The 27,736-nt window shown below is 36.2% G+C and overlaps 1 long non-coding RNA gene across 4 annotated transcripts in view; it reads right to left on the bottom strand.

The window, feature by feature from the left end:
- The window catches only part of LOC109023603 (uncharacterized), a 480,000-nt gene that overhangs the window by 298,605 nt on the left and 153,659 nt on the right, over positions 1-27,736 (bottom strand). For all 4 annotated transcript variants that reach the window (XR_010131592.1, XR_010131593.1, XR_010131591.1 and 1 more), the window contains exon 3: positions 26,466-26,628. This is a non-coding gene — a long non-coding RNA (uncharacterized lncRNA). The remainder of the gene's footprint in view (positions 1-26,465; positions 26,629-27,736) is intronic.

The following is a 27,736-nucleotide window of genomic DNA, read 5'->3' as shown; positions in this document are numbered from 1 at the left end:
CTATATGTGTATTAGTCTATTTTTTTATATTTGCATTGTGACAAAGAAGTACCTGAGTCTGGGTAATTTATGAATAAAAGAGGTATAACTGTGTCATGGATCAGCAGGCTGTGTAGGAAGCATGGTGCCAGTATCTGCTTGGCTTCTGGTGAAGCCTCAGAAAGCTTTTACTCACGGCAGACGATAAAGCAGGAGCAGGCATGTCACATAGTAAGAAAGGGAACAAGAAAGAGAGGGGAGACGCCACATTCTTTTTAAAGAACCAGATCTCTTGTGAACTACCAGAGTGAAAATTGACTCATTACTGTGGGGATGTCACCAAGCCATTAATGAGGGAACCACTTCCATGATTCAATACCTCCCTCTAGGGCCAATCTCAAACATTGGACATCACATTTCCACATAAGATTTGGAGGGGACATACATCTAAAACATATCAATAAGAAAACAATTAATATTATATATTATCATTGTATCCTGCTACCTTGCTATAACTGCTTATTAGTTCTAGGAGTTTTCTAGTTTATGTGTAACATTGATAATCTAGCCAAGTGCGGTGGCTCCATGCCTGTAATCCCAGCATTTTGGGAGGCTGAGGCAGGTGGATCACCTGAGGTCAGGAGTTTGAGACCAGCCTGGTGAACATGTTGAAACCCCATCTCTACTAAAAATACAAAAATTAGCCGGATGTGGTGATGGGCACCTGTAATCCCAGCTACTCAGGAGATGGAGGTTACAGTGAGCCAAGATCGTGCCATTGCACTCTAGTCTGGGCGACAACAGTGAAACACCATGTCAACAACAAACAAACAAAAGAAAGACAATATTTTGTGAAAAAAAGAAAATTTTATTTTTTTCTTCCCAGTCTGTATAGATTTTATTTCCTTTTCTTGTATTATTGAACTAGCTGGAATTTCTAGTACAATATTGAATAAGAGTGGAGACAGAGGATATACTTATTCTCATTCACAGGAAAAAAAGCATTGATTTTTGTCACGATTAAGTATGATGTTAGCTGTAGGGTGTCTTTTATTAATGGATTCTTTTCATCAAATTGAGAAAGTTTTCTCTGTCAGTCCATTTTGCATTGCAGTAAGGGAATACCTGAGGCTGGATAATTTGTAAAGAAAAGAGGTTTATTTTGCTCATGGTTCTGTAGACTGTATAGGAGGCATAGTGCTGGCATTTACTTCTGATGAAGGTCTCAGGAAGCTTCTACTCTATTTGGGAAGCTCTGCCCCTTTGGCCTTGCAGGATGCAATGCTTGTTCTCAGGAGCTGGAGTTGAGTGCCTGCAGCTTTTCCAGGCTCAGTATGCAAGCTACTGGTAAATCTATCATTCCAGGATCTAGAACATGGTAGCCCCGTTCCCACAGCTCACTAGGCAGTGCCCTGATGGGGACTCTGGGATCTTCAACCCCACATTTCCTGTCAGCATTGCCCTAATAGGGTAGAGCAGGGTTCTGCATGGGCACCCAGGCTTTCCCGTACATCTTCTGAAATCTAGATGGTAGCTGTCAAACTTCCTTCACTCCTGCATTCTGTGTGCCTACAGGCTTATCACTTTGTGGAAACCACTAAGGTTTATGGCTTGCACTCTCTGGAGTGGTGGACCATGCTGTATCTGAGGCTCTTTGAGTCCTAGATGAAGCTGGAGTGGCAGGGATGTGGGGAGCACTGTCCCAAGGCTGAGCAAGGAAGTGGTGCCCCAGGCCTAGCCTATAAAACTGTTATTTCCTCTTAGGCCTCTGGGACTGTGGTGGGTGGGGCTACCTTGAATATTTCTGAAATAATAACAGGCCTTTTTCCCATTGTCTTGGATGGCACCTGGCTCCCTTTTAGTCTTGCAAATGTCTCTAGCAAGTGGTTTCTCCACAGGCCTCTTGAATTCCTCTCCTGAAAGTGTTTTTTACTTCTCTAGTACATGGATAGATTGCAAATTTTCCAAAGTTGTATGCTCTGCTTTCCTTTTAATTATAAATTCCAACTATGTCATTCCTTTGCTCCTGTATCTCATTGTAGGCTATTAGAAGCAGTCATACCACATCTTTTTTTATACTTAGAAATTTCTTCTGCCAGATACCCTAGGTTGTTGTTCTTAAGTTCAGCCTTCCACAAAGCCCTAGGACATGGACACAATGCAACCTAGTTGTTTGCTAAGGCATTATAAGGGTGACCTTTGTTCCAGTTTCTAATAAATTTCTCATTTTCATATAAGACCTCCTCAGCCTGGCCTTCAATGTCCATATTTCTATCAGCATTTGTATCAGAACCACTTAGCAATCTTTAAGAAGTTCTGAACTTTCCTACATCTTCCTGTCTTCTGAGCCCTCCAAACTCTTTCAACCTCTCCCTTTACCCAATTTCAAAACTGCTTCCACATTTGAGATAATAGCAATGCCCCACCCTTCAGTACCAAATTTTGGTTTTAGTCCATTTTGTGTTGCTATAAAGAGATATCCGAGACTGGGTAATTTATAAAGAAAAAACGGTTTATTAGGCTCATGGTTCTGCAGGGTTTATGTACAGAAAGCATAGTTTTGGCATTTGCTTCTGGTGAGAACCATAGAAAACTCAGAAGGTAAAGGGGAAGCTGACATATCACATGGTGAGGGAGAGCAAGCCAGAGGAGGAAGAGGTACCAGACTCTTTTAAACAAGCAAATCTCACCTAAACTATCAAAGCAAGAATGCACTCATTGCCATGGGGATGGCACCAAACCATTTATGAGCTGTCTGCCTTCTATGATCTAAACACTTCCCACTAGGCCCCACCTTGAACACTGGAGATCACATTTCAACATGAGATTCGGAGGGGGGCAAATATCCAAACCATATCATTGCCTTTGTTTCTATTTTACTGAGAAATTTTATTATGAACATATGTTAGGTTTTTTCCAATGGTTTTTTTCTTTCTGCATCAATTGATATCAAATAATTTTTCTTTTTTAGCCACTTGATGCTGTCAGTTACAATGGTTGATTTTTGACTATCAGAAAGTCTTGCTTACTTAGAATAAATCTCACTTGGTTGTGGTGTATAATTATTTTTTACATATTGTTGGATTAGAGTTGCTCATATTTTGCTGAGGATTGTTGCATGTATATTCATGAGGCATATTGGTTTGTAGTTTTCCTCTCTTACAATATTTCTTTTTTTTTAATTAAGGTAATCTTGGGTTTATAGAATAAATTAGAAAGTGATGTCTCACTTCTATTGTGAGAAATAGATGCTTCTGTTTTCTTAAGGAATAGAAAACAGATGCTTCTATTTTCTAAAGAAAATCTTAGAAGAATTGGCTTCATTTCTTCCTTAAATGTTTGGAAGAATCCACACTGAAGCCATCTGAACCTGGTGCTTTCTTTTTTTAATGTATAACTAATTATTGATTCAAGTTCTTTAAGAAATATAGATAATCTAGTTCTATTCAGATAACCTAGTTCTTATTTGGTAAATTTTAATAGTTGCTTTCAAGGGATTGGTTTATTTTATCTAAATGATGGCATTTGCGCCATAGAATTCTTCATAGTATTTTTATCCTTTTAATATCCATAAGTTCAGTAATGATAATTTCTCTTTCATGTGTGATGTTGGTAATTCTTGTTTCCTTTCTTCCTTCCTTCCTTCCTTTCTTCCTTCCTTCCTGTTATCATCTCTCCCTCCTTTCCTCCCTCCTTCCCTTTCCAGTTGTTTGCCTCTCTTTCTTTTGCTTGTGTTTTTTTCTTTTGATTAGCCAGCCTAGAGGTTTATAAATTTCACTGATACTTTTTAGGGACCATATATATAAGCTGGTCCCTATATATATAAAAGCTAGCCCATATATATATGGCTTGTTTTAGGCTTAAATAGCTTTCCCTTGCGTTCTATCAGAAAATCTGTATTATTGATTTTAGATCTCTTTCTTTTCTGACGTGTGTGTTTAATGCTATGCATTTACCCTTAAGCTGTGCTTTTGATGCACCACACAAATAGTCAGTTATATTTTTACCATCACTAAAAGTTCAAAATAGTTTTAATGTCATTTGAGATTTCTTTGACTCATGAGTTATGTAGAATCATGTTGCTTAATATCCAAATATTTGGAGAATTTATAATTTTATTTTTTTCCTTGTTTTTTCTCATTGTGTTCTAGAATATACTTTATAGGATTTCTAAATTTTTAAATTGGTTATGGTGTGTTTTATTATCTAGAATGTGGTCAGTGTTGGTGAATGTTCGATGTGGCTGCTATATGAATGTGAATTCTGCTGTTTTGGATTAGTTGATAAATGCCAATTACATCAAAGTGACTGATAGTGCTATCGGGTTAACTATATCCTTAATGACTTTCTGCCTTCTTGATCTATCAATTCCTGAAAGAGAGGCATTAAAGTCTTCAACTGTTTGTTGGATTTGTCTATTTTTCCTTGTAGTTCCGTAAGTTTCTCCTTCATATATTTTGATGCTCTGTTGCTAGGTGCGCAATTATGTCTTCTTGAAAAATCAACTCATTTATTATTGTGTAATGTGTCTTTTTGTTCCCCATATTTTTCCTTGTACTGAAGTCTGCTTGGTCTGAAATTAACATAGCTCCTCCACTATTACTATTAACAGCAGAAAAACAATACTAAATATTAAGTATTAAAACATAAGAAAATCTTTGAAATTAAAAACATTTCTTATTAGAATCCTACAACTATGCAGATCTTTTTTCTTTCCAAAAACATTAATTTAAAAATGAGCGTATCTCTAGAATAACTAAAATAACTCTGAAAAAGAAAAATGAGGACTCATATGACCTGATTTTAACACCTACTATACAGTTAAACTTCACAAAATTGTGTGGCATTAATGAAAAAATAGACATTTAGATTATCGGAACAGAATAAAAAACTAAGAAATAGGGCCATACAGTGGGCAACTGGTTTTTGATAAAGAGGCAAAGATAATTTAGTGCTGAAGGGTATTTTCAGAAAATTGTACAGGAATGACTGGGCATCCATATGCAATAAAAATTAATCTAGTCACCTACCTCACATCTTTTGTGAAAATTACTTGGAAAAGGATTATACATCAAAATGTAAAACATTAACTATAAAACTCCTAGTATAAAATACAGGAGAAAAGTTGGATGACTTGTGTTTGGTGATGAATTTTTAGATACTTTATCAAAATCACAATCTATGAAAGAATAGTGACAAGTTGGACGTTACCAAAATCTTTTTTTTTTTTTTTTTTTTTTTTTGAGATGGAATCTCGCTCTGTCGCCCAGGCTGGAGTACAGTGGCACAATCTCGGCTCACTGCAAGCTCTGCCTCCCAGATTCACACCATTCTCCTGCCTCAGCCTCCCAAGTGGCTGGGACTACAGGCACCCACCACCACGCCTGGCTAATTTTTTGTTTTTGTATTTTTAGTAGAGATGGGGTTTCACCGTGTTAGCCAAGATGGTCTCCCTCTCCTGACCAGGTGATCTGCCCGCCTCTGCCTCCCAAAGTGCTGGTATTACAGGCGTGAGCCACCGTGCCTGGCCCAAAATCTTTTAAGTCTCTAAAAACATTCTTCAGAAAATGGAAATACAAGCCACAGACTGGGAACACATTTGTGACAGTCATACCTAATAAAATATCTGTATCCGATATACGAAGAATTCTTAACCCTCAACACTAAGAAACAACCTAGTTATAACATGGGCGAAAGATCAGAAAAGACACTTTACCAAAGAATATGTGGATGGAAAATAAATACATTTAAAAAAATCCTCAATCTCACATTTCAACAGGGTATTGCAAATTAAAACCACAGTGTAGTGCAACTACCCACTTTTTATCATGACTAATATCCAAAAACATTGACAAATGCTGGCATGAATGCAGAAAAAGCAGTTCCTTCATTCACTGGTGGTAGGAATGCAAAATGATAAAGCATCTTGACAGTTTGGCTCTTATGAAGTTAAACATAGATTTATCATCTGACATAGCAGTCATGCTCCTAGGTATTAACTCAACTAACTGAAAAACTTAACTTTCACACAAAAATCTCCCTCTGATTGTATGTAGCAACTTTGTCCATAATTGCCAAAAACTGAAAGTAACTTGGATGTCTATCAATAGGTGAATAGTAAATGAATTGCAGTATATCCATACAGTGGAATATGATTCAGCAATGAAAATGAATGAGCTATTAATTCATGCAAAACCATTGATGAATTTCAAATGCATTTTGCTAAGTGAAAGAAGCTAGAATTAAAAGGCTGCAAATTGCATGACTACATTTATATGACATTCTGGAAAAGGAAAACCTATCAGACAGAAAACTGACCAAGGGTTGTCAGAGGTTTGGACAGGGGACAGTGATTGACTAGAGAAAGCATAAAAGAATTTTTACAGTGGTAGAACTAACCTTTATGACCTTGTAGAGGTGGATACATGATGCTATGTATTTGTCAAGTCCATAAACTGCAAATCATAAAGAGTGACCTTTAATGTATGCAAACAAAATAAATCAATCAGGAGATTTGGAACCCCAGAATGGAATGCAGACTGTGGCAAATGACTCTCCTAGTAATAAAAATGTATGAAATAATCTCAGTGAAATTGATGTAAAGAAAATTAAGATCTAACATAGAAAAACATAATTTTGAAAAAGAATGGTTTGACGAGAAATTATAAGGCTAAAGACCAAAGGAACTATATACATAAACACTGCATTCCAGCTGGTAAACTTGTTTCCCATAAGGTTGTACTTTAATTTTGAAAATGTTTACATGTACTGGGTTTGGACAAATATGCAAATAGGTAGTGGATGGTAGGGGACAGGTTTTTCTGCTAGAGAGTGAAATTATAGATTAATAAGTATGAAAAGCTAGACTGAACACCATGGTATGGGATAAGAGTCAGAGATATCAATATGGACTCATTTTATTAGGTTGGTGCAAAAGTAATTGCAGTTTTTGCCCTTACTTTCCATGGCTAAAACCGTGATTACTTTTGCACCAACCTAGCAGCTTACCATATATGTAGATGAATACTTACCGAAATAATTATAAATATGTGTATAGGCACGGGTTAGTATCCATATACACCACCGGCCTTCTATGATGGCCTAGAAGCAAGGACTCAAAGTACCAATGAGCACAGCAAGTGCTCCAATATTAGCCTCAAAATACGATTTCCATTACAAGGAAATCAAGTTGCTTAGAGAAATAACTGATTTTAGAGATGGTGCAGAGGAAATACAAGATGAATCTGGAGGATCTTGTAGTAACAGGAAATGAGGGAGTGTTAGAAAAACAGAAACATCGGAGTATGTCAAGGGGATACAGGAGCCGATGTGAAACTGAAATAAAGCCAGAACTAAAATAACTTCGGAAAGAAAATAACATTTTATTAGACTGTAACCCCAAGTATAAGTATGCATGTGTCATACTGATACCAATGAATAGTTGAATGGATGAATAAATGTGCAAGAAAAAACTTCCTTACTGAAATATTCTAACTATATATGTAGATAATCCCCCCCTTTTTTTTTCAGGGAAACTTATCCTTCCCACCCGAAATCTATTGAATGTAGATTTAGTTCCTTTCTGCCAAAGAATCCAATAGGGAAAGATAAATGGAATAATTTTAAAGTGGAGACCTGCCAAGCCCTGCCTTTATCAAATGATGAAGGTTAGTGTCAAAGTGAGGTCATATCGTTAATATGTACTCCCTGATGTGAGGTGATGAGAAATGCACTTTATATCTGTGCTTGTTTTCCCCCAAACCCATGAACTCAATCTAATCATGAAAAAAACTTCAGATGATCCCAGATGGGGAACATTCTACAGGATACCTGGTAGTACGTCTAAAGTCCATGAAGGCCGTGAGAAACAGAGAAAGGCTAAAAAACTGCCACAGATCAGAGGACACTGTGAGCTATGATGACTATATATAATGCGATATCCTAGATTGGATCCTGGAATAGAAAATGGGCAGTAATGGAAAAACTGATGGAATCCGAATGAAGTCAAGACTTCAGTTAATAGTAATGTTCCAGTGTCAGCCTCTTAGTTTTGACAAATGTACCACGACAACATAAGGTGTTAATAACAATGAGGGAAACTGGACAGTATATGAGAATTGTCTATACTATCTTTGCCACTGTTCTGTGCATCTAATAGTATTCCAGTAAAAGAAGTTTATTTTTTAAAAAAGAAATTGGTGTTTCGAAATTTCAAATAAATAGTCTCTTAAGGAGGATATATATTCAGCCAGTGATAATCAAACAAATGTGGACTAACTGGAATGACCATATTTCTATTAATGAACAGTGTAAATCAAAAGTAGAGAAATATTTCTGACCTTCAAACCTGAGGAAATCATAAAAAGATTCAAGATCTCATTATTTTTATGCAAACCAAGATATCAAGCAGAATTTCTCTTATTTAGAGCGGATGGTATTCCATATTTCTTTCCTGAAATTCTAGATTTTGTGAGCAAGGCTGTTTTTGAATTTAACTGAAAGAAAAAAAGAACACAAAAGCTTAAAATGTATTAAGCTTGTTAAATATTGGTGGTTTCCCCAATCATACTGGATAAAATGTGAGTTATTTTTGCCATGATTGGTGGCTTACTCTTGAAGACATTAAAGCTTAAAATAAACACAGTCCAAGAAAGCTACAGAATGTGTTTCCAATTTTGAATTACTCATAGAGAGAATACAGCAAGAGTAACAATCACACAATGTCTAATCTCCCACTTTATACTTAGTTCATACTGATATGTTGTATTATGTCTCTAAGTAATATTTAAAAATACATATTACATCAATGCAGATGCACAGAAAACATGATAGTGTACTAAACTATATAAAAGTATGATTTCTATTATAAGAAAAATGCAATTAATTTCTTTGTATTTTTAGCATCTAATAAGTAATAGATAGCTCTGAATGACAGAATACCTAATTTTGATGTTATCAATACTATGTATTAAAATCTGTGATGAAAATAGATAATCATATGAATTTCTTAAATTTTATAATAACAATCATATTCCATTTGGAAAATAAGAACTTGCATTTTAATTTTCTTTCTTTCTCATAACAATTTTCTAGTATTTGGCATGAATTGCATCTCATTAATGGAAGCCTAAAATTGAAAGTAGAACAGCTGGAGTATTGAATCAAGAAGCCTCAGTAACAAAAGTCAAAGCCTTGTATTTAATTACTTAATATAGTCTGCTAATTATTACAGAAACCACTTGGTTTAGAACAGTATGAATTATATTCTATTTTATCTTATATGCACATAGTGTAAAAAAATCTAGAGGAGGATGTGATGCATATTCATTTTTTCCCTTTTTAAATACTTAAACTCCTTTCCAATTCAGTTAAGAGAATGAAGCATAAACCACAGTTCAGGATGAGTTTGGCAACAGAGAAAGCGACATTATTCTGCCCTCTTGTAACTAATCTACTTATATTAAAGGGTAAATTTGACATTCTTCCAACTACCACTAAAACTGTCAGAAAATCCTTGAAAACAGCATTTAAAAAAATCAATAGTGCCCCTTCACATCTCTTAAATTGGTCAATTTTGATTGGTCAGTTCCCTGAAATTCTTTGGAATTCACTGGAGTATAGATGGCCTAAGCCAGTCATTATGAAAGTCATTAAAGAGAGATACCAAATTTAGAGATCAAGATATTGTAGGAACATATTAAAATATATCCTCAGGTGCTGCTTATGAGGGATAGCATGATTTCTTCAATGTAGTCATCTTTCAAATCAGTGCCAATTAATATAATATAATGAAATATAAATGTTTGGCTTAAACATAGAATGTAGATTTGCAAACGTGTTTCTTCTATAGGGTGATATAAAACAGATGGAGAAAACCATCTATGATATCTAGTGAAAGATGGTATGTACACATAGGACTCTCCTGGATCAGGAGCTCTACTAAGGGCTGCCTCTCTGACATTGCATGTTTCTAGTCTCAAGACATAGGACTTAGAAGGATCCTGGTGGGGATACTCATCTTTGTCTCCTGTATTTGTCAGATAATGGTATCACCCCCCTACCCCCATAAATAACTTGAATGGTAAGTTTTCTGTTTTGTTTGCACTGAGATGATATCTGTGCCATTTATATTTCAAGTTAAACTGATTCTAATTAATTTCCTCTTAGGGTATGGAGGAGGGCATCATTCCAGTGTCTTGGTCATTCACTTTCTATTGTGAACAGTGATCTATATCTGCAACACCTGATAGAATAAGATAGGGGAATTTTATCCCCAAAGATTCCAATTACATATTCTATAACCTTGAGCAAATTCCACTAAGCCAGAATTTTCCCTTTGTTAGATGTGGGTGATGATGGAATGTTACTTTGTAAGCCGAAAGAAGGTTTGCATAAGAGATACAGGAGGACTAGTGACAGTAATCTCCTTGCAAGTATAAAGAGCATAAAGATGCTGAAAGTAGTGTAAGAGAATAGCAGCTGTCCTTGAGAACCCACATAGCAATGATGTTTTCAGCTTGATCCAGGAAGCCGCCATTACTGTATTTCCCTCTTATACTTTATGTCTTGGTTTGTGGGAGGGTAATATTTTCAACACTCATTTCTGTGAAAAATGATTTTTTTTTTACACACAGAGAGTTGTGTTTTCAAATAGGAAATAAGCAGCAGAAGCAGAAATTCTTTAGAAAACATTTGTTATTCCTAAGCAAGTGTATACACACATTTGTATAAGACACAAATTAATAATAAATGGAGGAATAAATAGTATATGCTAGATATGTATGTAGTCTAGAAACACACCATTTCAAATTGTTCTAGTTGCCCTTAAAATGTCATTATTCTCCTAGTTGTAGAGACTTATTTGCTATTATGTGCTCTGTATACTATTGCAATCATGTTAAAGGAAGACCAAATGTCACATGTGTGCAGACTGTGTCTCTCAACAATGAACTTGGCTTTATTCTGTAAGGTGGCCTATGGGAGAGGCTTGGTAGCCCATAGCTTTAAATCTTGCAGTGGAGTTGGGGCTGGGGGACTCTAGTTCTGGAAGACAAGTTCTGAAATGTTTCTCCTTGTGTAAGACCCTCAAGATAGCTTGCCCAGAGAGGGATATGCATGCACTATGGCATAATTTCACACACTAAGACATCACAGGGAAAGCTGGGGTCTAGGCCACTGATCCTAGCCAGCATCCCTTCATTAAATTACCTGTGCATGTGAGATAGGGATAGCAGCGTTGTGCTCTGACCACGCCATGGGGGTTGAATGCTTAAATAAGGACTCACTATTGTAGAACATCAGGAACCCTGATGCAGTAGCCTGGATGGATAAGTGAGTAGCTTCCTGTTTGGCAGAATCATCAGTCAAAACTTCTTAGACATGGAAGTGTGTGAGGCTGCTGTGCTCTGATGGTCTGAGGCTTTACATCCCTAATTCCACAAAGATTCCTTCAGATCCAAGGAGAGCAGGGTCTGAGAGCCATGACCAACTCCTCTATCCACATGCCTTGGGAAGGTCTATCTCTCTCCCTCGGATGCTCCTTCACTTAGCGGTTAGGGAACCCTCCTGCCCCTTCTCCTTCTGCAGTTCGCTGGCCACTCCGGACATCTAGGAGGTACTGTCTCCAGGTGACCTCACCTACCACCATCTCAGCAATACTTGGCTGCCTAGATGGAAGAATTTGCACTCCTGCTGCATGGACTTCTTCAGAACAAACTTTCCCTCCTCTTAGGAAGGAAATTTTTTTCATTTGTGATTACTATTAACAAGAACAGGATCACGACAAGGTACAGGCATCTGCCAAGAAATTTCTTGAGTTGCTTTGCAAAGTGACTGCTGAAAACAATTTCTAGTGCCGTGACATCTGATTAGCCAATAGATTTTAGGGGATATGCTTTACTTGACTGATTAAAGAGAGGCTTTATAAGACAAATAGCTCACCCAGGTGGAATGAGCAGGAAACTGACATAAGCTCAGAATGCCTGGATAGTCAATTGACTTCAGTGTTCAGGGATCTTCTAAAATAAACAATTAAATGATTTAAATAGAGTTGGTTAGTCATTTTTGTGTCTGTTCATGGAGTTTCAGGCCTGCGAGACATATGCAAATCTAAACTGTAGCCCACACTGCAAGAAATAGCACTGAATCAAGAACATAGCCATCTTATGGGTTATCTCTACTGATAACTCTTTTTTTAAACAACTGTTTTTTTTTTCTATGAGCTTGCTTCAGGGAGTAATATTTGCTTGTTTGATTATTTGTTTTAATAAATAAGGTTATTAGCAGCAGTCTAATTGTCAAAAACTGGAAACAATCCAAAATTTGTATCAAGAGTAGAAAGAATAAATAAATAATGGTATGCTTACATAACATATGCTATTCAGCAGTGAGAATAAACAAGCTATAAATAAATGCAAAATGTGGATAAATTTCTCAGACATAATATTGAACAAAAGAAGCTAGATACAAAAGAACATACACTGTATAATCCAATTGTTTTGAGCTGAGAAAAAATGAGATCTCTAATTTATGTTGAAAAAAACCAGCATCAGGAGTTGGAAACTGGAAGGGAACATTAGAGGAGATTCTGAAATGAAGATAGTTTATTTCCTAATCTAGGTTGAATATCATCAAATTGCATACTTAAAAATTGTGTCCTTTTTCTGAATATGTGCTACAATTCAACAAAAAATTATTAACAACAACAAATGAAAAACAAGCCTACTCAGTGCAAAAGTCCAATCCTAACACCCAAATCAACCCCAGCCTTTTCTCCCTTCCCCTGTGCACAAGCCAGCAAACCCATCATTCACTCTGGTGATTATGAGACTGTTTGTGGTTCATGCAATTTCATGTCATAAACAGCACAACCGCGGAGACGAGAGTTTCATCCTTTAACTATATCATAGGTAATTTCTTATTTCTTTACATGTCTCATAATTTTTCAACCTACTGGACATTTTGAATAGTACAATGTGGCAATTCTAAAACTCAGTCTTTCCTGTCAAGATGATTTGTGGTGATTGTTTGTAGACATTGTTTTGTGATTTGTTTGTTTAGTGACTTTCCTGTACAGTTTGTATTCTTCATCATGTGTGACCACTGAAGTCCCTATTGAGTTAGCTTAGTGGTAAGTAAATGATTTCACAGTTTTCTTAAATGCCAAGAACTACTAAGTACCCCAGCCTTTGTTGAGGGGCTCTGTATACCTTATAAGTTAAGAAATGTTTCAACACTCAGGCAAGCAGTTTATAATTCTGCTTTAGTCTTCACTTCTGTTCCTCAAGAGAAACATTGAAAAACATGCACAACCTCTCAGAAAAACAAAACAAAACACCTTATAAGAACTCTGGAAAACAGTAAAAGATTTGCAACACAGAGATGATTGCTCAATCAGGAAAAAGATAAAATAACTGCTTGCATAGAACCTCAAAGTCATCCAGAGGTGGCTACTTGGTGCCTTCTCAAGCCTTCTCTAGCATACTCACAATCCTAGGCATATGTGTGGCATTCTAGATTCCCAGCAATACGGCAAAGCTTTCCAAAGCCACTTATGTACATAACTGTTATCACTATCTCAGTCACTCAAAATCTTAAAAAAAATTGCTGCTAGGTTTTGTTTGTTTGCTTGCTTTTGATAAACGTTCTCATGTAAAACGCTGTTCAAACTAAATGAGCCAAGTCAGGCCAAATGAAGAAGAGCCCTGTTAGTGGGGGTTTCTGCAGAACTACTAGGCAGGTCAAATAATGACAGTTCTCTGAGAATCGTGCTTGAGGGCAGTTCTAAACTTATTCTGCCCCCTTTGGTGTCTGCTATGCTGCTGCTTCTCACTGCAATTGCAGGACTGTTGGTTTTCAAGGTTGCCATGGAATTTGGGAGAGGAGGATGGGAATAGGGAAAGTTAAAATGTGACAAAGCTGACTGTTCTTGCTGAGATTCAGCTGTTTTTTCTCAAATAAATATTCCCTGTGTTAACCTTTTTGGTAAATTTCCAGAGTTCTGAAAAACTTGGTGTTTGTCAATTATGGCCAGTGTTCTTATTGTTTCACTGATAAGAGGATGTTTGAATGTTCTTACGCCACTATGCCTGCTGATGTCACCTCAGGTCATATACCAGTGTTTTTTAAAGCATGATTGCAGCCTTTTTCTTTACTTTTCTTACCATTATTTGATGTTCAACCAGAGGTTATAATTACCCACACGATTCCACTTTGTTGAATAAAGTGACAGATGGCTTTGTTTGTTAAAAAAAAAAAAAAAGGTAAAAAAAATCCATAGTGTTTTCCCTTTAACAGTAGCACACAATAATCTCCAGCTGTTCAACACTGTCACATTTGATGAAAGATCTATTAACAATAGAGTATAATTTGTCTTCTATATTTTTTAAATGGACACACTGTCTCAATTTGTGCAGGTTTTCTCTTTTTTGTAATAAGTGTTCACACAAGGCTTTTGATAAATAAATCTAACTGGTCTATTCTTGCTTTCATTTTTTTTCCAAGTGCTAGTGCAAAAATGAACCTTATTTCTCAATTAGTTCCATGATTCTCATGGCATTTCTATTATTTCAGGGATGCCTCTTGTCACTGTCACTGCTAAAGGGGAAACATCTTTCCCTGAGAATTGAATGGCTGCGATTAATCTTTTAGCATCTCAAAATAATGCTGAATGTTCCCTCCAGTCTTTACTTCAAAACATTGATCCAATCTGTGCATGTTTACTTATTTATGTGTAAATCAAATAAACCTAGCTTCTTCTGGTCTATGAAATCTTCAGATTTTTGAGTGCTGTCATAATATGCATCCAGTCTTAGAACCCAACTGATGTGAATGATTTCTGTCTTTCTGTAAATAGTTTACCAATAAAACATTACTTAAATCTGTTAGTCATGGAATAGGCTATTTAGAATCTCATAAGGGTGTAGCTTTTAAAAAATATTCTTCACAAAAGATCTGAAAAATACCTCTTTGATCCATTACATGTTCTCTTTGTTAGTCTGTAAATATTACTGGGTATATTATTTTTAAAAAAAGCAGTTTTTTAAGTAATAGTATTGATCTTATCTTTCCTACAGTTTACTTTTAACTATCCTTTTTGAATTTTGATATGATTGATAGTGATGAAAAAATACCAACAGTCATCTGAAAGTTAAGAATATCTCAAAATGCCTACAATGTCGTCAAGTAGGGTCAGAGTGAGAAGAGAAGTTAAGCAGGAGACAGAAACCAGTCTTAAGTAATTGTGATTAAAGTATCTTACTTCTATAAATTTTATGGAAACATATCATTAGTTCAGACCACTTCCAGAGCCTTAAAAGCTGTCTTTGCAACTAAGGCATCTAGAAACTTAGGTACATTTAAACCTTGAGCCCCAGACTTTTCTTCTCACTCTTAGATAACAGAAATTCCTGTGGCCTCCTTAAGGTATAAAGAATAGTCAGTAGTTAAAAGAGTCTAGTCAAAAACATTAATCAACCCTTCCACCTTTACCGATCCTTTTTCTCCAGGTGGGCTGATACAAATGAGAATCTATCTGGAAAGCATCGAGTAGGTTTTTCTCAATGTCACTCATCTCACCACTCCATGCAAGCCACTACTTCTGATGCCAGTAGAACTAATGAAAGAGAGCCAGTACAGAAACAAGCAGTAGGAAAGCTCTTACTTAACCAGCACTGTTGTGAATTGGCTTCACTGTCTCTAGACCCAGAAAATATTTAAAGCAGGCTCTCTCTTTCTTCTTTTCTTTTTTTCTTTCTTTTTTTTTTTTTTTTTTTTGAGACAGAGTTTCACTCTGTCATCCAGGCTAGAGTGCAACGGCGCCATCTTGGCTCACTGCAACCTCTGCCTCCCAGGTTCAAGCGATTCTCCTGCCTCAGCCTCCCAAATAGCTGGGATTACAGGCACCAATCACGCCTAGCTAATTTTTTGTATTTTTAGTAGAGACAGGTTTTCGCCATGTTGGCCAGGCTGGTCTGGAACTCCTAACCTCAGGAGATCCACCCTCTTCGGCCTCCCAAAGTGCTGGGATTATAGGCGTGTGCCACCACACCCGGCCCAGCAGACTCTCTCTTTCATGGGTGCTTCTGTGACTCCTTCAGAGCTCCCCTTTCTGTCAATTGGCTGGTTGTGCCCAACTGCAATCCGGGTGATGTTTTCTGTGATATCCCTTGCCACTCCTCTCTCCACCCCTAGTTTTCTGAGAGTTCAAGCCACAGAGACTCTCTGTTAGAGTTTCATGCTCTTCCAGGTAGTTTACTTGCTCAGATGTCATAGAGGATCCAGGCTGACTCTCACTATCTCAAGGACCACGTCTGGCTCATGAACAATACTCCTATGTCTTTTGTACCTCCTCAGTAAAAGGGCAGGGTAATTACTATGTAGCAACTTCTTTTCCGCTCCTTTGGCACTGTCTTCACAACAGTGTTCTCTCTCTCTCTGCTTTAGTTTGTTTTGTTTTGTTTGGTAGACCTCTAAGTTTTAAAACCAGAAGTCAGGGGCCAGGCGTGGTGGCTCACGCCTGTAATCCCAGCACTTTGGGAGGCCGAGGTGGGTGGATCACCTGAGGTCAGAAGTTCAAGACCAGCCTGGTCAACAGGGTGAAACCCATCTCTACTAAATACACAAAAATGAGCCATTCATGGCGGCAGGCACCTGTAATCCCAGCTACTCAGGAGGCTGAGGCAGGAGAATCGCTTGAACCCGGGAGGCGGAGGTTGCAGTGAGCCAAGATTGCACCGCTGCACAAGCCTGAGCAACAAGAGTGAAACTTGGTCTCAAAAGAAAAAAAGAAGAAGAATAAAAAGAAAAAAAAAGTAGAAGTCAGATCTCATTCCACCTTTTTTCCCCATTTCAGGGAGTTTGAAGCAAGCTTTCCATGTGGTTCCACGGAAGCCTCACCTTCTACCCTTAAGGTAATGGAGGTAGATAAACCCTCACCCCCACATATACACACAGACACATACTTCTACTATCTCACACACTTCACACGCTTTTACCTCTTGCATGTTGGTGGGTGGAACAAATAGAACAAATTTCCCTGAAAAATTTATCTTCATAAAATTATTTACAATTTTCTACCCTCAAAGTGAGTGAGAATTAGCTATTGGAATTTCTTTTTGATATCTACATTTTGATCTGACTCACAACACACTTTATTATGGAATTTCGTGAATATCTGAGTGTCTCAATAAAAACTTTCAATATGATGCTATTTACTTCTGGGTGACCTTAAAATAATAGATTCGGAAAGTCTACATAATCATATATGTATATAATCCATTATATATACATATAATTGGCTTGAAGATTATTTCAATATGACTGGAAAATATTTGCCCAAAATGTAGACCTTAGTAGGTCAAAACTGAACTTGCAACAATTACTGAATTTGAAAACATAATTGTGATGTTGTTTTCAATCAATCAGACCTTTTCTTTCTAGAATAGTACCTTATAAACATAAGTAAAAATGAAAACTTGTTCTTTGTCATACCTTTTTATGGCTTAAGTTATAAAAATTACAGAAACTAAGTCAGGTATAAATTTTAACTTATGTTGAAATAAAATTTTCTTCTTGCCATCTCTCTCTTCCTCATTTTCTCTTTCCACACACACCAACAGGGACTCTTCCTCCTTCTGATGCTCTGTTCCAACTATGGAGACTCCTACTTATTTGGATAAGATTGAGAGCAAGATTGAAACTAAATTATCTGAAATCTCTACATATTCTTAACAGCCAGTTTTCTCCACACTGCGTTCATGCTTAGTAGAAAAAGTAGATTTAACTAGTAAAAGTTAAAAACAGCACTGCACAAAAAAGTCATTTCCAGCCTTTTGTAAATCTATAAAAGATGAAGTTAAAGAGCCAGTTTTGTCTGTAATAATGTAAACCAGTAAAGGTTGGTTTATTTATTATAATTGAGGAAAAACAGGAAAATGCTGAATAAATAACAATAATTCAAATGCATAAGCTCGTCTACGGCCATACCACCCTGAACACACCTGATCTCAAATGCATAAGCTCGACTTATAAGATAAAATATCTCTGTAGCCCCCAAACAACTAGACAAATAAAAGGATAATACCTCCTTGATGAAACTGTGTCAGCAATCTTTCTTATTTGCTATCTCTCCATATCTTCTCATCTGCAAAACAACTTTCCTAACTAGTTTGTTTCCTTTTAAAAAATGTTTTCCCGGAGTAAAATACACTTTAGAATATTATGTATTCTAAATATTTCTGTTATGTATTACATGGGCTTTATGTAAACTGATTACGTCCTTGGTAATTCCAAGGACCTTAAGTGGGAAGATCTATATTCTAAGTCTGAAAAGGTAGCAAATACCTAAATACAAGATTCAAGATGAACTTGGGTACTGTGGCACTCATTGCTGTACTACTTATAATAGCAAAAAATTAATAGCAGCCTAAAAGTCTAATTAGTTAACTAAATTATTGTATACTCATAGAAGAAAACTCCCTGCCACCACTCACATCACATTATTCAAGCATATTTAATAATACAGGAATTTATCTCAGTGTTTACATGCTTAACTAATTAATTAAGTGAAATTATCCAAAGTATTCCTTTTAAGGCATTAGCAGTGTTTTAACAAAGCCTTAGCAAAAACATTTGAAATGTATCTACCTATGCACCATTTAACCAGCCAACCTATACTTGAGCATTCATTCTTATTGGAGAGTCATTCTTAATGGAGAACTGTCCTCATTCCACCTCTTCTTTAAGAACTATCATTTCCCTTGCTGGCTTATATACTGACACTTCATCACATCTTCACACACACACATCTATTTTTCTTTGTATAGAATGAATAATAAATATAAAGTAAAATATTTACTGGACTGACATCAATGAATTGATAGAGTAGCCAGTTCCAAGCTTCTGTTCCTCAAGAGAAACATTGAAAAACATGCACAACCTCTCAGAAAAACAAAACAAAACACCTTATAAGAACTCTGGAAAACAGGAAAAGATTTGCAACACAGAGATGATTGCTCAATCAGGAAAAAGATAACTTAAAGATGATAGAAAAATTTTCTGCCATTTTTTACTTGCCCTTGCCTCAACATCTCCCCAGCCTGGTGACACTATAAAAGAAGGCAGGCAGCATTCTCAGTGTGGGGTGATGGTCCCTGCTTCTGGACAGAACAGAGCAGGTCCTATTTGCAAAAAGTTATGTATGTCTATTCTAACCTGTCGGGGGATGACACAAGGTTCCCACCTCTGTCCTTCTGAGCTTGAAACCCACTGAGGTTGGAAAAGTGAAGGGAGTTGCTTGAAAACACTGTAAAGCAAGCAAACAACCTACAGATACCTGGGACAAAAAATTATGGTGAGACAGAACATAAAGTATCTAAAAGTCCATTAGGAAATGCTATGGAGTGGTATTTTGAAAAGCACTGAAAATCACTTATATATATGGGATAATTTAGAAAGTCATACACACATCAGGGAAAGACACACGCTCAGAAAAGCCTTTCGAAGACATAAAATATTCCCCTCAGGCTGAGCCCTAGGCTTAGAGGTAAACTGGCTATGCTGTGAAAGAAAGCCCAGCACAGATCCAAACAGCAGAATGAAAGTTTTTTTCTTGGTTTGTTTTTTAACTCCTGGAATTCAAAGAAATCCCTATCAAAATACTTCTTGAATATGAGCTAAAGGGACGGTCAATGCAAAACTAGCTTGAAAGAGGCACTAAGTAAATGTACTACTACAACCTTCAACAACTAAAAAAAGTAAATCCTGGAGGAAGTGGAGAATCTTTAGAAAATTACATTATAATATTCAAATGTGTCCAATTTCAAAACTTAAAATCACAAGTTATGCAAAGAAATAGAAAAGTGTGGTCCATTCAAAGCGACAAAATAAATGGACAAAAACCATACCTGAGTAAGCCCAGGCATTGGAATAACTAGAAAAGACTCTATAATAACTGTCCTAAATAGTTTCAAAGAGGTAAAGAAAAATAGGGGCAAATAAAGAAAATCAGAAAAATGAGAAAGGAACAAAACAAAAATGCCAATAAAGAGATAGAAATTATTAAAAGGAACTACACACAATCTGGAAATGAAAAGTTAAAAACGGAAATAGAAAAATTCATTTGAGAGGGGTCAGCAGTGGATTTAAATAGGCAGAAGAAAGAATCAGCAAACATGAAGACAGGGAAATTGAAATTATCCAGTCTGAAAAGCAGAAAGAAAAATTAATTAAGTAAACAGAGACTAAGGGACCCATGGAATACCATCCAGTGGACCAACATATACATTATAAGAGTCTCAGAAGGAGAAAATAGACAAAAGAATGTTTGCATAAGTCATAGGCATGTACTTCCAAAATTTGGTGAAATACATGAATTTATATATTCAAGAAGAACAAGTTCCATTTAGAACAAACTTAAAGAGCTTCACCTCAAGACACATTACAATCAAATTGCCAAAACACAAAGGGAAAATCTTGAAAGAAGTAAACAAAAAGCAACTCATTATGTATAAATGATTCTCAATATGATTAATAGTTGATTTCTTATCCAAAACTATGGAGGGCAGAAAACGACTGAGTGACATATTTAAAGTACTGAAAGGACAAAGAAAGTCAACAAAAAATTCTACACCTGGTAAAACTGTTCTTCAAAAATGATGACAAAATTAAGACATTTTCACATAAACAAAAGTTGAGAGAATTTATTACCACTAGAACTATTCTGCAAGAAATACCAAAGTCTGTTTTATCTGATATAAGAATAGTGACTCTTGCTCTTTTTTGTTTTCCACTTGCATGGTAGATTTTTCTTCAACCCTTTACTTTGAGCCTGTAGGTGTTATTACATGTGAGATTGGTCTCTTGAAGACAGCACACAGTTAGACCTCTTTTTTTTTTTTTTTAATCCAGCTTGCCACTCTATATCTCTTCAATGGGGTATTTGGATAATTTACATTTAGGGTAAGCATTAACATGTGGGATTTTAATCTTGTCATCGTATTGTTAGCTGAATGTTTTGTAGACTTTATCACACAGTGGCTTTATAATGTCTGTGGACTATGTGCTTACGTGTGTTTTTGTGGTAGCAATTGTCATTCTTTTATTTCCATGTTTAGCATTGCTTTAAGAACATTTTGTCAAGCTGGTCTAGTTGTAACAAATTCCCTTAGCATTTGCTAGCCTGAGAAGAATTTTAATTTCTCCTTTACATATGAAGCTTATTTGGTAGAATATAAAATTTTTGGTTGAAAATTCTTTTTTAATAAAGCTGAAAACAGGCCCCAGTCTCTTCTGGCTTGTAAGGTTTCTGCTGAGAGGTCTGCTGCTAGCTTGATGGGGATTCCTTAGTATATTACCTGACCTTTCTCCCTAGCTGTCTTCAACATTTTTCCTTCTGCATTGATCTTGGTGAATCTGATGACTATGTGCCTTGGGGATGACCATCTTGGATATTATCTCACAGGAGTTCTCTGTATTTCTGGAATTTGCATGTCAACCTCTATAGTGAAATTGGGGAAATTTTCTTGGACTGTGTCGTCAAATACGTTTTCCAGGTTGCTTGCTTTCTCTCCTCTCTCAGGAAAAACAATGAGTCACAAACTTGGTCTCTTTACATAATCCCTTATTTCTTGGAGGTTTTGTTCATTTTTAAAAATTCTTCTTTATTTTTGTCTGAGTTGATTCAAAGAATCAGTCTTCAACCTCTGAGATTCTTTCCTCAGCTTGGTCGATTTTGCTGTTAATGCTTCTGACTAAATTGTAAAATTATTGTAGTGGACTTTTCAATTCCAGAAGTTCAGTTTGATTCTTTCTTAAAATGGCTAGTTGTCTTTCAGCTCTTGTATTGTTTTATTGGATTTCTTGAATTCCTTGGATTGGGTTTCATCTTTCTCCTGAATCTCAGTGTGCTTTTTTGCCATTCACAATCAGAATTCTGTGTTGTCATTTTGGTCATTTCACTTAGAACCATTGCTGGAGAGCTAGTGGGCTCATATGGAGGTAAAGGGGCCCTCTGGCTTTTTGAGTTGCCAGAATTCTTACGCTTGTTCTTTTTCATTTGTGTAGGCTGATGTTTCTTTAATCTTTGAAGTTCCTATCCTCTTGATGATGCTTTTAGCTTTTATTCTCTGTAATGCCCTTGAGGGTTTGACTGTGGTGTAAACTGGGTTTAGTTGATTGGCTTTATTTCTGGATGTTTTCAGAGGGCTAAGACTAAGCTCAGTACTCCTGGGCTGCATGCTCTAACTCTGAGGGGCTGGTACCAGGCCATGGTTTTCTTCTCTGGCCCCTCAAGGTCAAACACTACCTGCAGCGGGGGAACCAAGGTTCTGCTGACAATAGCACTGTCAGGGGCCACTGGCAAATGAACTCTGGTAGAGCAGGGGGTGGGCCACAAGTGAAAGTGCTCCAAAGGAATGGCAGGGGGCCACAGGTGAATCTCTCTGGCAGGTGGGCAGGGGACATACACGCAAAAATAAAATCCTTCAGGTGAAAATATAAAGATACTAAATGGTAATTTGAAGCCATGTAAAGAAATAAAGATCTCTAGTAAAGATAACTATATGGGCAAATATAAAAACCAGTATTATTGTATTTTATATGTGAAACTCTATATTTTCTACAGTATTTAAAAGACAAATGCATAAAAGTCTATAGGTTTACACTATTTAACATACAATGTATAAAAATATAATTTTTGACAACAATATAAAGGGGGAATAGCGATATAGGAGCAAAGTTTTTTATATGCTATAGAAGTATAAATTCAAACTAGATTTTTTATTAATTTAAATTATAATTGTAATACCCATTATAATCACACGCACACACACACACACACACACACACACATTATATACACCAAAAAATGAGAATAGACTCAAAACAGCTCACATGAAATACTGAACTAAAAACAAGACAGGGAAGGTAAGAAGGCACAAAAAGAAAAGAAACGGATACATATACAGCAAACAAATAGCAAAAGAGCAGATGTTCTTTCTATCAGCAATTGCTTTAAGTGTATATGAATTACACTCTTCAATTAAAACGCAGGCATTAGAGAAATGTATAAAATTATCCAACTATATGTTCTCTATTAGAGACTCACCCAAGATCTAAAACGTGCAGACAGATTGAAAATGAAAGGATGAAAAAAAACATTTAAGACAATCAACCTAAAAGAGATCTGGGGAGGCTACACTAATATCAAGGAAAAAATGACTTTAAATTGATACTGTTCCAAAGACAAAGCAGAACATTTTATCATATCACTGATAAAATGATAAATGTATTGAGAAAAATGTAACAATTATAGTCACATATGTGCCAAAAAGCAGAACACCAAAACACGTGACAACTCTATTAATGAAGAAAAGGTGTTAGACAAAAACCAACACTCTGTTATGATAAAAACGCTAAGAAAACTAGAAATACTTCCTTACCACGATAAAAAGAATTTATCAACCTCATAGCTAATATATACAATGCCGAAAACCTGAAAGTTTTCCTTTAAAGTATAAACAAGACAGGATGCCCATTTTTACCACTTCTATTCAGCATTGTACTGGAAGTTCTATCTATAGCGATTAGATAAAAAGAAGAAATAAAAGTCATTCAAATTGGAAGTAAAGAAGAAAAGCTATCTACATTCAGAGATAGCCTGATCCCGTGCATACAAAAAATTTTTAAAATTCCACAAGAGAGCGACTAGAGCTAATAAATGATTTCAGCAAACTTGCAGGGTATAAAGTCAATGCACAGAAATAATTTGTGTTTCTATACAAAATGCAATGAAAAATTTGAAAAAGAAATTAAACCCATTTCATACCATCCGAAACAATAAAATACTGGGAAATATGTTTAATCAAGGATGTGAAAAACTTGTAAACTGCAAATTAAAAAAAAATCTGAAAGAAGCCAAAGATGAAATGTATGGAAAGGCGTCTTATGTTCATGGGCCTGGAGGATGTAATATTGTTAAGATGTCAATTCTACCCAAAGAAATCTACAGATTTAAAATGATCTCTTTCAAAATTCTGACACCATTTTTTTCAAGAATGTAAAATCTGATTGTCACACTCATGTGGAATTTGAAGGGGTCCTGCATAGCCAAATAATCTTAACATAGAAGAACAAAGATGGAGAACTCACACTTTACAATTTTAAAACTTTCTACAGAGCTACAGTGTGGTACTGTCATAAGGACAGACAAATAGAGTGACTGAACAGAATTTAGACTCCAGCAATGAAACCCATATATTTACGGTAAATTAATTGTCAATAAGGGAGCCAATTCCACTCAATGAAGAAATAATAACTTCTCAATAGATAATCCTGTAACTCTTGGATTTCCAAATGCAAAATATAAACTTTTATCTCAACCTCACACCATTTACAAAACTTAAATCAAAATAGACTAACAATCTAAATATAAGAGCTAAAACCACAAAACTCTTCGTAGAAAACATAGGGGTAAATTTTGTATGATCTTGGATTTGGTGATAGATTCTCATACATTACACTGAAAGTATGAGCAACAAAATAAATAAAACAGACAAATTAGAATTCATCAGTGTTAAAAACTTTCATATAAAAAACAATTATCAAGAAAGTGAAAAGAAAGCTTACACATGGGATAAATTATTTACAAGCCATATATCTGACAAAAGTTTAATATTGATAATATATAAAGAACTCGTAAAACTCTACAACAAAAAGACACACAAATTTAAACACAAAGGACTTGAATAGATATTTCTAAAGAAAATATAAAAATGGCCTATAAGCTTATGAATATGCTCAAAAATCATTACTCATTATGGAAATGCAAATCAAAGCCACAACGAGATTTCACTTTACACTCACTAGATTGGCTGTAATAATAATAATAACTGAAAATAATTGTTGGCAAAAATGTGGAGAAAGTAGAATACTTTTACATTCCTGGTAGGAATGTAAAATAGTGGAGCCACTGTTACAGTCCCTCAAAAAGTTAAACATAGAGTTACCATATAAACCAGATATTCTACTTCTAGGTATATGCCCTAAATAACTGTAAACAGGGATTCAGATACTTGTACATGAATGTTTACTGCAGCATTATTCATGATAGCCAAAAGGTGGAATCAACCCAAGTAGCCACCAACAGATGAATGGATAAACAAGATGGAGCATATGCATACAATGGCATATTATTCAGCCATAAAAGGAAATGAAGTTCTGTTGTATGCTACGACCTTGAAAACATTATTTAACTGAAATAAGCCAAACACCAAAGGTCATATATTCTATGATTCCACTCTTGTTCAAGATCCAGAATATACAAATTCATAAAAACAAAAAGGAGATTAGAGATTACCTGGGGTTAGGGAAGGAAGGAATGGAGAATGTTGCTTAACGGAAACAGAGTTTCTTTTGCGCTGACGAAAAATTTGGGAAATAGATATTGGCAATGGCTGTCCAACACTGTGAATATAACTAATGCCACTAAATTGCATACTTAAAAATAGTGAAAATGGCAAGTTTTACGTTGTATGTATTTAACCACAATTTAAAAAATTTAAGAACACCAGTGGTCCCTCTGAACCAGTTTTGTCTCTAAGAAAAATTGATACTTTTCCCATCCTGGTATTCTTAGATACCCCAATTCCTGCTCAATTGTGACTAAAAGTTATACTGTTGGTGAAATTTTTTTTAAAGGGACACTCTTCTAGTTCTCTATCAGTGGCATAATACACATTTGATTCTAGCTTAAACAATCATTTGAAACAAATGAAGGACCAAAAATAAATCCTGCAATTAAAACTGATAGCTTGTACTTGTCAAGTTTTGAATCATGAAATTGTAACCACAACTGAACACAATTCTCTAGGATTATTTAATGGACCTTTCATCAGTCAAAAATGTTAAAAGACACTGAAAATTTCCCAAGGCAGTTTCCATATTACGAGCAGCACTCTACCAATCTACCATCATCTCTCATAGGCAAGAACCTCTACTGGTCTCTTTTCTTCTGCTTTTGACAGTGTTTCATCCTATTCTCTGAAGAGCAGCTGGAGTTATATTTTAAAACACAAGCCCCTGCTGGTCATGTGGTGGTATGCCTGTAATCCCAGAAGTTTGGGAGGCCGAGGCAGGAAGACTGCTTGAGCTCAGGAGTTCAAGACCAGCCTGGGCAACACAGTGAGACCTTGTCAAGATAAAAAAATTTAAAAACTTGGCCAGGCATCGTGGTATGTGCCTATCGTCCCAGCTACTCCAGAGGCTGAGGTGGGAGGATTGCTTAGGCTCAAGAGGTCGAGGCTGCAGTGAGAACTGATCATGCCACTGCACTCCAGTCTGGGCAACAGAGTGAGACCTTGTCTCAAAAAAAAAAAAAAAATTTAAAAGTTAAAATAAAATTAAACCCACAAATCTGATAATCTCATTACCAATTTTCAAACCTTGCAGAGGTTCCCCATTTTAATTTGAATAAAAGGTCAAATTCTTACCAGCAGGAGCTTGAGGCCCTTCATTAGGCAAAGGTCTGTGGCTCTTCACAATTTATCAGAAACACAGCAGACTCTGCTCAGCTATGCAGACCACCACTTGCTTGCATTAACGCCTACCCTCCTGGGAAGGCCCTCTGGAGGCTGGACATTGATGAAGCTAGGCCTGTGAGGAAGGATGAGAACATCATTAATCCCTCCCCTGCAAAAGTGGCCCAGTCATCAACCCTGCCTCAGAAGATACCACTGACCACATACTTTATGAGTTTCAGGAAATCTTTGACTACAAAGTAAAAAGCAACAGTCATCATTAGAGGAGATATGTAACAGACAGGTCTAGCAAAGAGAATTTTTAGTTTTCTCAAGAATGTAATATATATTTCTGACTGCATATGCATAAATACTTTTAAATGCAAACCTTTCAGAACATGGTTGGATACCCTAGGTTATCTGTCTCAGTACCAGCATTCTCTAGCTGCTTTTGGGCAGGTGGGAGTTGGTGGGGTATGAAGTTGGAAGATTGCTGGATCCATTCAAGGTTCTTTACCCTGTAAATTGCTATGAGATTTCTGTGAGGCAATCTTTGATAATTTCTAGAACCTTAAAATTGTTTATTTCCTTTGACCCTACAGTTGCTTTGCTAGGAGTTCATTTTTTTAATTAATTAGAGAGAAAGTTTATTTATCAGAGTACACATAGAAGCATTATTTATAGAAAATGGTGAATAGAAAGCTCATTTTCTAAATTCAAGTGCACAGGTAATTCCAACTTTATTTTTTTCCGAAACTGAACTTTATTTCTTTTTTGAGCTTCTATTCTTCCAGGCATTGCAAAGTTGATTTGATTTAATCTCATCTCCCCCTAACTCCCACTCCTATAACTTCCCTAAGTGACTTATCTAAGTTTTAAGTGTCAAGATGTTGAAAAGAGAAGCTATGTATAAGGGATCGCTGCTAGCTATTCCTGCCAGCATCTTCTGAGATGCCCATATTCCATACCAGTCTATAGTTATTCGTCTAGAGCAGTGTCATTTTCTTAAGTCCCCAAAGCATCATTTCAGTGTGTCCATCTCCCTATCTTTGCCCTCTAGGGCAAACTGGAAATTAGTTTTGGTATGTATCGTGCTGAGCTGCTAGAAAATCTATAAAGCCCTATAACGTCCTGACAGTATACACACAACTCAACCCCCGTACCATCAAAGAGACTTGATGATTTTTTTACCAGGTCCTAACTGGATTCTCGAAGCCAAAATTTCTTGTTTTTTGTTGGGGGGA

The sequence above is a fragment of the Gorilla gorilla genome, chromosome 18 (assembly GCF_029281585.2).
Source record: "Gorilla gorilla gorilla isolate KB3781 chromosome 18, NHGRI_mGorGor1-v2.1_pri, whole genome shotgun sequence".
Taxonomy (NCBI): Eukaryota; Metazoa; Chordata; class Mammalia; order Primates; family Hominidae; genus Gorilla; species Gorilla gorilla.
The sequence above is the reverse complement of the archived record's forward strand: the minus strand, read 5'-3'. Positions and strand labels throughout refer to the sequence as shown.